Source organism: Cololabis saira, chromosome 2 (genome assembly GCF_033807715.1).
Source record: "Cololabis saira isolate AMF1-May2022 chromosome 2, fColSai1.1, whole genome shotgun sequence".
NCBI lineage: Eukaryota > Metazoa > Chordata > Actinopteri > Beloniformes > Belonidae > Cololabis > Cololabis saira.
In genome coordinates this window covers 39,835,222-39,847,300 of record NC_084588.1, presented here as the reverse complement: position 1 = coordinate 39,847,300, position 12,079 = coordinate 39,835,222, and positions in this window count along the sequence as shown.

Here is a 12,079-nt window from a genome sequence, read left to right as displayed (position 1 = left end):
CAATTGTTGCAAGTAAAGTCAACTTAATTTTTTTTTTCCTTTTTTTAATTTTTTTTCTCTTTTTTCCTTTTTTCCCTTTTTTCTCTTTTTTCTTCTTTTTTTCTTTTTTTCTTTTTTCTTTTTCTTTCTTTTTTTCTTTTTAAAGTCAAGTTAATTTTGATACATAAAGTAAAATTAACACAATTAAGTTGACTGTAGTTGCGAAATGTATTATTTACATACATAAAATTAAGTAGTTTATACAAAGACTAATCTTTCTTGATCTACATAATAATCTCATGCAAAAAGTTGACTTTTTTTTTTTTAAGTAGATCAATATTTGTATCAGTGTAGGCTACATCACTCCAAACAATCCCCCAGCATCAAATCTGGAGGTCTTAGGAAAATGCTTTACTTTGAGCACTATTAACATTGTTTTGTTTGAAATATTTCAAGGGAAGAAGACATTAAACTAGAGCAAATGGGAAAACACACTTGAAAACATCCTACCTTATATTAAACATAAACTTTGAATTCCTTTATAATTATCTCCATGATGTTTATTGTGGATAGCAGATTCGCATACTTACAAGCAGTTATTTGATGGTACTGTTTTGTAAAAAAAAAAAAAAGAATAAAAACAAAATAAACTAAAAAAAACTAACCCAAAACAAAACAAAAAAACAAAGACAAACAAAAAAAAAGAAGATGACCCAAGTCTTTATACTGTATGCCAAGGGAATGTTCTCTAAAGGGTGAAAATAGACGAGGATCTCACTATATATATTTAAATCAAACACAAAAATGGTCACAAATAACATTCAAACTCAAATAACCCTAACCCTATTTATTTACTTTTAGCACATTGATCTAAAAGTTTAAGGTTTTAATATTTTTTCTTTATATATTAAGATTTAAATGAAGTTTAGGTGAGACAGCATTGAACCAGGATAAATAGTAAGTTTGAAGCCATGGAGGTCAACAATAGGATGTCAAAATATGCTCAGTTAATCAGGAATACATTTAGCTGAGCTGTTTGTGTCATGGTGTGTATAAAAAAAGCTTCTGTTTAAAGACTAATTAGGGTCCCGAAGGTGCAGCAGTAGAAAGTAGCTGCATATATGGAGTGTTCAATAGCTAATAATAAGTTTCAGCTGCTTTCTGATGTATTGCAATTGTTATGTTTTCCAAAAACATGTTGTCTTTTAAGTATACACTTATCATGTCTCTGTCTCCCATTTTGTCTCTGGTTCAGACACCGGTGAGAGATGCTGATTGATCTGTGCACACAAAGGTTTCTGTTCAGAAATGATCAGTTCGGATTATATTTGCAGAATCAAGTACTATATTTGTGCATCGCCTTAAAAAGAGATGTACAGAACCGTGTTTTAAATTAATTCAATCCAAACAGATATTCACATGTGTTTTAACGTTTTGGCAGTGAAATGAATGCTATAAATCACTGTTGCCTCACAGTGCAATTCCTGGAGATATTTGAACCACATGCTGTTCAAGTTCCTTGAAAATTAAAGAAGAAACTACAATTGTTTTTCAGTCCAGTGGTTTTACCATTTTATATTTTTATTTCTTAAAATTGCCCCCATACATTTGATAAATGAGGATCAAGTGTGGTCAAAGGTAGATGAAAAGTAACCCATGTGGTCATGTCTCTCAAATGTACTGGTTGTCATCCTTTCTCTGCCACTTTAGGTCACCTGATCACCTGCCCGCTGAGCTCTCCTTAATCAATTTGTTTACTTCAATCACTGACCTTCAGGTTTACACCAAGAACTGCATCACCCCCAGTTTGGTACGGTGTATCGGTTTATTCATTTATGGTTGTTAAGGACTCAATTTCCTATGTTTGGAGACATTTTCTTCCAATAAAACCATTAAACTTGCTACTTCAGCTCAAATGTACTGAACGTTTCATTTCAAATGTCTTCCTGATCTCAATAACTTAAAATTTTCAGTCTTGAAATTGCTCAGTTGCAATAAAAAATACCAATAAAAAATTTTTATGGACATATTTCCATATTCTCTCCTTGCCTGCTCCTCACAGGATTGTTTTGATGACTACCAATCAGTAGAAATATTATTTCAGTTGCAGTTTTCATGCTGGCGTGTCTGTGTATGTGTGAGGAGTGATTCATGCTGCTGCAGGTCATTTACAAATGAATTCCTTAATGATTGCAGTCAGTCTGCTGTGTGATAATCAGTGTTGCCGATATTTAGTTCTGGTCAATTTACACAGCTGTGACCAGATTTAGAACTCTATTTTGAGCTTATTTTCCTGCCATTTGTTATTAGTGATATATAGTTTTGTCTGGAGGGCAAAATGGATATAAATACAAAATAGTCTCCTGCTATGGAGGAATGTGTTGTTACAGTAAATATTGAAAAAAAAAATTCTGCTGATGATAAAGTAAATTTGGAAAAAATAGGCATATTTTGATGATATGTTAGTTTTACAATTTCTGGATCATAAAATCGGAGGTATCGTGCAGACTTTTAATTATGAAATTACAAAGGAAAAACAACAGCACGCAACCATAGTGTTTTTTGTTAATTATGTGCAGCTGTGTTTATATTTATTTTCAAACATAATTGACTTAATCAAATAAAAGCATGCAGTGTCTTTCTCCACTCAGTCTATAATTAATTGAAAAAGTCAACTGTCACACACATACACATCCTTAAAATAGATAAAGAGAACCCAATTAAGCATCCGTTCATTTTCTATACCCACTTCATCATGTTCAAGGTCACAACTGGCTGAAGCCAATCCCAGCTGTCAGGCGAGCGCCATGAATTAGACAGGACAAAAATATTACACTTCATCATTGAGGGGAAAGGTCTAATATTACAGACCTGTGAGTGGAAAAGTATCTAAGCTGTTGCTTTCACTCTGATAGTTTTGCACTCAAAACAAGGGCTTATTGCTTCCACTGACTGCTCAGTTTTGCACATCATCCTGAAAGAAGTTTGGTCCATTCGTCTAAACAAAAAGATTTTGACTCAGTGATGCTGGTAGGTTTCCTCACATGAACCAGCTTCAGGTCCTTCCACAATATTTCTAGTGAATTAAAGGAGCATGAGGCAGGATTTATGAAAAAAATTCGTATACGTTTTAAGTTTTCTACTAATAATGTCAGATGAAGTGTTCCAAACCAAAAAGAATGAGCCCTCTAGCGTATCTGTCCGTTGCCTTGAACAGGCTGCGTGCTGCAAAATGCGCTGCAATTGTGACCGGAATTTCCCGCGCTGTCCTGCGGATGTGACGTCACATGACGCTGCATGCGCGTTCTCCCCGTTCTCCCCGTTCTCCCGTGCCGGCTTCGCTGTTGGTTGCAGTACCCCCGACGGCCGTCGTGGCGAAGGGTGGCGCTAATGAGTCTCATTTCTTAAAAAGAGCCTCATGCTCCTTTAAGTTCAGGACGTAGACTTGCCCACAACACTAACTTTGTTCTTTAAAAAAAAAACAAAAAAAAAACGTTTCTACAGTTGAATGAGTTGAGATCTTGGGCTTGTTATCTCGGTGCCTAAACCAGTATACATATATGTATATATATACAGAGATACACAGAAGATTGTATCACAAGTCCAGCACCATGAGACTCTACACAAAGTGAAAAGGGGGATGCAACCATCCAGGATGAAACAACAATCATCCATTAATACAAAAGATGGCCCCTAAGGATAAGATGCTAAGTGAATGTCTCAGACAACAGAAATCCTGAGCAGAAGAAGATGTGGAGGAGAATTCGTCATCATGGGCAGAGAAGCCCTTGTACAGCACGTAACATCGAGAGATTGAAGAAGCAGCTGACATTGAAAAATCCTACCAGTGGCTGGAAAAGGCTGGACTGAAGGACAGGAAGGAGGCATTAATCATAGCAGCACAAGAACAGGCCTTGAGCACAAGAGTAATAGAGGGCCACACCAGAGCTGAACCCCAGCTGCAGACTATGCAAAAATGCCCAAGAAACAATACAGCACATAATAGCGGGATGCAAGATGCTGGCAGGCAAAGCATACATGGAACGACACAACCAGGTGGATATAGTGTACAGAAACATCTGCACTGAATATGGGCTGGAAGTCCAAAAGCCAAGGCGGGAACGAAGAATGAAAGGCCGATAGATGGCTAACAAATGGTACATTATGGTGGTTAACAAACTCCAGAAGAGAGCAGTGGTGATTGACGTGGCAATTTCAAGTGACAGCAAAATCAAGAAGAAGGACTACAAGAAACTGGAGAAGCATCAACTTTTGAAAGAGAAGATAGGGAAGATCAGGAAGGTGAAGCAGCAGTGGTGCCGATAGTAGAGCTGAATCCTCCAAGCTGTCCAGCAGATCCCAGCAACAAGGTCAGAAGATGGCAGTCCAAAAATACTGTGCAGAACCCCCAAGCTCCCAGGGAGGACCTGAGCTGGAAGAGGACGACCACCCACAGATGAATGGGCAAGGGAGGAGTTCATATGTCAGGGGTATTCAACTATGTTTTCAAAGAGGGTCAAATTCCTCAACTCTCTCCCCGTGTGGAGTCTGTAACCACTGTATTGCACAAAGCTACGATTCATGGGAAAACTTCAACATTTTACAGGTTAATTTTCAAACAGATATTTTATCAAATCTATAACATGTACCTTCAAAACTTCACTTCCAGTTCCTTAAAGAACCTTTTTTTTTTAAGTCTTGTACATTCTCATGTAGATAACATGACATATTTGGCAAAATTGAGCAGCTCATTCTTCTCTTAGCTCCTTTCCGTGGGAGAAATTAGCTTTTCCTTTTCCTGCCAGCATTTTGAACCTCGTGAGCAATGGAGTCTGTGATTCTCAAGTGGACATGCAAGTGCTCATCGGTCATTTTGGATATGTATTTAGTTTTAATGATGTTCTTTGTTGAGAGTGCTGACTCACAACTGTAGGTAAATCCAAACATGGTTAAAGTGCACCTTGCTACTCTGACAAGTCCAGGAAAAACAGTCTCAATAATACCTTGGCTTGCAGATTAATCAGTTCCATCTGTAGTGATGCAACTTGTGCCCACTTGAAGGTTTTTTTTAGACTTCTCAGAAGGCGATTCTGGATGAAGTGGATGAGTTGCTTTCCAAGGTTGAAGGTGTCAAAATGGTCACTGAAAGTTTCAATAAGTTTCTTAATGAGTTCAACAAAAGAGGAAATATTTCTCTCTCCAGGAGTTCGATGTTTTGCTGATGGGACGTGTGTCATCATTTTGGACATAAATCTTGAAAATATTCCGTTTCCTCTGGAGAAACTGCAGAGCTGAAGTCAAATCACACACTGAATTGTAAATGGATCCCAAGTGGGTTTATATGTTGGTTCCATCTTAGCCTTGCCTTTGTCTTCCCCTTTTCTCACTTAATGCTCATTCAGGTCCATAATCACTTGTATTCCTTGTATAGCCTACCATATAATTGGCCCACTTAGGCTCTCCATTTGGGGTACATGATGTAGAAACCATAAGGGATTTACACCATTTTCCCAAATCTAGCCCAGATCCATTCGGTACCCAAGAAGTGCACTTTTAACATGGATGAATGTGACATTGTCATGCTGCTTGGTGATGCTTACAATGTCGGTCATTATGATTATTTTTTATAGTTATTTGTGTCTATAGCACAAAAGAAACATGAGAGAAAATGGCAATCTATTTCAGTTATGTACTGATTGTTCTTTCATGTTACCACATTGAATATTTTTAACTTTTCAAAGTGGGAATTGAGTAAATGTGAGTAAATTATCTCCTACATCAATCGTATTCACGAAACATTTCTCCAGCCTCTATTAAGCACATCAATATACTTTAAAAAAGAAGAAAATAGAAAGGTAAAAACCACCTCAAGTGAGCGTAAAAAATGTTTCCAGCTGTTTAAATTGTCCCACTTTAAACTGGGAGAAAAAAAAAGATAACGAAAAAAATGCATGCATCTATCTGCGTTAAAAATAGTTTCTGATGAATTCCAGTAATTGTGGCAATGAATTAGTATCGCCCCACTTCTTATGAACACTTTGGTCTAACATGGCTTAGCAACAAGCTTTAGCTTCAAGAAATAAAAACAGACTCATTGATGGGCTTAAAATAGTTCCAGATTGTGCCGTGGCAAAGCTTTGAGTCGTTTCCATGAACTGACAATGGCTGTTTGTGTTGTTATGGGAGGCCCCAATGATGAATATGTCAGGACGCCATGTCCACATGAGCAGCGCAGACTATCGATGTACCCGTTATTGCGGTAAGCACATGTTGAAATTACACTAGGGTCCAGAGGTCAAAAATAGCTCGCACAGTTTTGACTGTTGGGGGCCGCAAAACAGCGGAACCTAATCCCTGTTACATAACCTAATGGAGGAAAAGCCCCTGTTTGGTAGCTGTGTGTGTCTGTCAGTGCGCATACTTGTGTGAGTATGAGTGTGAATGCACTTGGGCTATGCAAAAGACAAACAGGGCCGCGCAGTTGCGTGACATAGTGCTGGGAAGGAGGGAGCGCAGCCAGAAAACGGCAGGTAACGCTGATGTGACATCTTGCTGCTGCCGCACTGTGTTGTATATTCAGTTATCAGGAAGAAGGTTCACAACTAATGCTGTTCTTTACAGTGCACAGCATTAGCATCAGCATCAATGTTGCATGCAGAATATCTGGACCTATGTGTAACACTCTTTGGACTACAACTGATGTCAGTACTTTCATGCTGCTCTTCAGTTACTATGGCAAAAATGTGTCACAAGGTTAATTGGACATTTTTACTAAGTGAGAGTGATATGACATCTGTAAGGAGGATGTTTAATGGGTTTATGCTATATATTTTTTTAATTTTAATTTTAATTTCACTCTGAGAATGCAAAACATCTGCAATGTCACATTAATAAGAGTCCATCAATAAGATGTACGGTATTATTTACCACAGAAGACACAAGCAGCTATCACTCCTTTTTATCTTCACTTCCCCACTGGAAACTTAATTTGTATTACAGTGGAGACTGGTTGTATCATAATGAAGCATGTTCTCTTAAGGAAGAAAAGAATAGAAAATATATGAATGAATAAACTTGACTTAAACTGGAACAAAGGGCAAAAAGTTGAGTGATTCAGCTTTGAGATGGGAGTTCAGGGAGAAGAAATGTGGACAGGAGGATGGAGAAGACAGACCTAGAAAATGGCTTCAGTTTGCTCTTCATTAACTAAAGATCTTGCTCTGTTGGGTTGAGATCAGACAACTGACTGGGCCATTTGAAGAATAATCAATTTATTTGCCTTCCAAAAGTCTTGAACTCTATTGGTTTGGCAGCATGTGGTTGAACGTGAGCAGCAAGTATAGCTGTGTAGACCTCAGAATTAATTTCTCTACGTCCATCAGAAGTCACATGATCATTAAACACTAATGAGCTCCTTCCACTGGCAGCAATAAATGTCCATATCGTCATGCTCCCTTGACCATATTTGACACATGATGTGTGACATTATGTGTCAAATATGGTTGATGCGTTTATATTCATGAGGACGTTTCTTTGTCATAGATTTTGATAATGACACGCTTATACCTTCACCATGATCATTTTGACTTCTATTGATCTAGTAAATGGGTTTTCTTTATCAAGGAAATGATTCTGTTATCATCCACTTCATTTGTCCACCGGTCTTTCAATGGGTTTGGATGTTGTTAAGCTCACCAGTGCTTTATTTCTTTATAAGAAGGTACCACACCAGAGGTTTTTGCTACCTTTTTTGATAGCGTTATGGTAATTTCAGAGTAATGACGTCTTCCTTCATTTGCATCGAGACAATCTTGGACTTAATATTGGGAACTCCAGTCAAAAAGCTGCCCAATGCCCACTCAATACCTGATTTCAACTACAGGCCTTTTATCTGCTTGATTAGTCTTGAATTAATGAGGGAATAACCCAAACCTGGCCAGTTAACTTCTTTTCAGTCAACTGTCTACATATCTTTGAGTCCCTGTAAGTGAAGGTACTTTTTTTGAATGGATGTAATTCCTGCATGGTAAATCCCACATTTTTTGTGAAACCTCTTAAATGAGCGCTAGATGTCAACACTTTGTATTCACAAAGTGGACACTAGAGGTGGGTATGCACAGAAGAAAATTACACTTTGAGAATACGTTTTATGAGACTGTATCCACAAAATACTATTAAACACATATGAGCCCTGCTAGTATTTGTGATAAATTTGACACTTTATTGCAGTGTTTTTACATTTTTATTTATTTTTTTTATTTAACCTTTATTTAACCAGGCAAGCAAATTAAGAACAAATTTCTTATTTACAAGTGCAGCCTAGGGGGGTAAGGGGAGGGAGCTAAAGAAAAAACAAAGTTATATAAATACACAAAAAGACATTAAAACACAATACAAAAGATAAAACAAATAATCAAGTAAAAACAGTCAGTATGCATGAAGGAGGACTAAAGGCAAGTGCAGGAGTCGGTTGTACTTAATAAAAGATGTAGTTTGAAGGTGGAGATGGAAGTGAGAACAGAAAGTTTAAGGGTTTTTTGTAAGGTGTTCCAATCAGAGGCTGCAGAGAACCGGAAGGCATTGCGCCCAAAGGTGGTGCGGACTTTGGGGATGGAGAGATTGATGAAGGCGCTGGACCTTAGAGTGCGGGCAGGTTGTGAGAGGTGCAGAAGAGAGGAGAGGTAGGGAGGAGTAATGCCGAGGATAGATTTAAAGATGAGCAGAAACCAGTGATGGAGCCGTCTGGTGTGAAGGGAGGTCCAGTCTACCAGGTTATAGAGGTCGCAGTGGTGAGTGGTGAAAGGAGCCCCAGTTGCAAAACGGATGGCGGAATGATGGAGTGGGTCCAGTTTACTGAGAGTAGAGTGAGGTGCGATTCTGTAAATGGTGTCACCGTAATCGAAAATGGGCAGAATGGTCATTTTGACGAGTGTGTGTTTGGCTGCACAGGTGAAGGAGGCCTTGTTCCGGTAGAGAAAGCTCAGACGAGCTTTGACTTTGGACTGTAGGTGTTTGATGTGGGTGGAGAAAGAGAGGGACGAGTCCAACCAGAGGCCAAGGTATTTGTAGCTGGATACGAACTCTAGCTCAGAGCCGTCGGCGCAGAACAATTTAGGAACAGTGGTGGGAGTGTGTTTCCGGACAAAGACAATGCATTTAGTTTTTTTGGTGTTGAGGAGGAGCTGGAGACTATGGAAGTGTTGTTCAACGGAAGTGAGGCTGTGTTGTAGTGTGGCTGCAGCGGACTGGAGGGACGGGCCCTCAGAGTAAAGGATGGTGTCATCGGCATATAGATGGATTTTTGAGTTGCCGGCAAACATGTTTTACATGTTTTACACGTATGTGCTGTGCACATTCATGGATGGTGAACTGTTTGTATACATGGTCAGTCAACAAAATAACAGAAATGTGAAGACAAATCTACCAAACACTGGTCAACAAAATAAGTAAACGTATGAAAAACAACATGAACGTTCTCAGCCTCAGGGTTCTTACTGTTTGGACCAGCTTCCCCTCTTCCACCTCATCCTCAGCCAGGTGAAGGCTCCAGTACTGTGGACAAATTCTTGTTGGAATAATTTGCCCTCACATCCCGCATCATCATAAAAGTCCTGGAGAAACAGGGATCGGCTCACTCACAGTTGTGTAGTGAGCGATTCTCCTGAAGACATGAGTGGATGCCTCCACAGTCAGCCCGATTACTGACTCCCTGACAAACAGACCCAAGGTTGTCCAACTGAAGCACCGCGTGTCTGTGTGGGTGGTCAGCGGCACAGGAGCATAGGAGACTGTACTCTAAATCTTTTTCTTAATGTTCTACACCTGAGACTTCCAGTACAATGACCAGCCCTTTCGTCTGCAGAAAGACTCAGATACGTCTCACAGCTGTGGAGTGTGTCAGTGATAGATACTGAAAGAACGAATGGACCTCTTTGTGGTTTGTGTTGTGGGCACAATTACCTTATACTGAATGACTGAAGGCCAAGGAATTACCAAATCAGTATGATCCGGTGTGCAGGTGTTCTCTGGGACTGGAAATGCAACATTGATATCTTTAATAAGAAGGGGTCAAGCAGACCTATTGGAAGCTTCTGTCCTTCAGTTTTTTGAAATAACATCCATGTTTCATCCCAAGCTTTCTGGCACTACAGTGACTTACCGCAGTAGACCACAGGGAGCTTCTCCCAAAGCACACCACCATCAGCTTGATAATCTTAGTCACCCTGATGCTTCTATTTATCCAGAGAGGGCATACAGAAACAGCAATACGAAATCTGTACTCTGAAGGAAGGAATATTCAATTCAGTTTATTCATATAATAACACTCATTTGAATAAACATTTATCTCAACACACTTTACACCAGCCTGCTCAGCCATCCAAAATCTCTCACCCTAATTTTCCTTTTTGATACAAATAATTAGTCGGGTTCCCCAGGATTGGATTTTGATTTCCAGGCGGCAGTATAAACAGATGCAGAACTACATTTGATGCCACTGGATTGGCATACAACCAATCAGAGAAATGAAATGTGTGATGTAGACATAATAACAACCAGACAGGTATCAATAAAAGACATCCAAAAAAAGCATTGCAAGAACTGTTGTCGGTCAAAACTTGTGTTGTTAGCAATTCTGCAGCCAGCTTGGTTGCTTCTAATCGTGGCTCTGGAAAGGTCCCGTATAAATCATTGCATAAAGCCCAAACCTGCCTCACTACTATCGGTTCAGTACATTTTGTACTGCTGGAAATAACTGTGAATAGGAGGAGTATCTCATTTCATGAGAGATTATTTTGTGAAGAAAATTAGTATGACTGACCAGGCTGCTTTCCACAGGAAGGAAACACATTCATAACAGTCTAGTTAAATATCGTTCATTATTATCCCATTATATTTCAGTTAAATTCAATGTATTGTTATCCATTTATAACCAATTCATTCCTATGTATTCCATTTCAGATGCATGTAATACCAGTTCAGAAAAACAGTCTTGTTAAGGAACCCAACAGTTTCATCAAATATTCACTTTTGATTCCTGTACATGATCGAGGTGACAGAGGAGAGAAAGAGTGAAGTGGAGACTTCCCATGAACAGGGGGAACCCTCCAGCATATCCCATATGATCTGTAAGAACAACCCTGGAGCCTTACACACACTTGAAAAAACTCAGGCACAAGGCCTAGACACTAACTCATGTTAACAATTACAGTGTAATAATCCCCCTTCCTGCGAGCGACTGTCAGCGGGATGCTTGTACACCAACCAGCTGGGAATTAATGAGCTAACATGACGTGAAGCCACTCATGTTGTACGTCCGTATGTGACGTTAAGTCACATACGGAGATGAGTGAATACTATTTTTGGCCTGAATACAACCTGAGGAAAATCTTATCGATCTTATGATGTCAAAAGCAGCGTGATTGTGAAGGTTAACCTGGCACTGTCCTGTCATCCTGCGATGACTCAAAATCTTTCTCATTTAGTAAAGAGAGACATCTTGACCAATACATTTTCAAACAAATGTTTCATTCTTTTTTCTTTTGGCAGTCACATGCTATCAACTCAATACTCACAAGCTACTCAGTGAGTGAGGTTTTAAAGTACTGGGAGGTAGCATGAGTAGATGTGAAATCACAAAAAGATGGAATTCTGCTTCAGGAGAGCTTGACAGTTTTGCGGGATTCGAAAACACAAAATAAGTCTGAGTCCAAAATCAAATGAACACAAGTAAAATCTAAAAATAAAACGATAACAGGCTAAAACCTAAAAAACAAGACTCAAATAAACTCAAAATCATAATAACATGACAGAAATTAATCGTATAAAACCATAGAACCAAAAAGGGGCACTACTGTTGTTTTAACTGTTGTTAAAAAGGTCACACATGCTGTTGTGGGGATGTAAACAGCAGGGTCAATTCCTGACATAAACACAGAATTTATTAATACAACAGTCAGTTTATTCAGTTCTATGCAGTCTTTGTGTGAGTGTTTTTGAGGCCAGAAAGAAAATCTTGTTTAGGGCCACCAAAAAGCTTGGACCGGCTCTGGACTTAGAAAGAGTATTTACTGAACATTTGTTATGAAAAGATATTTTCCTG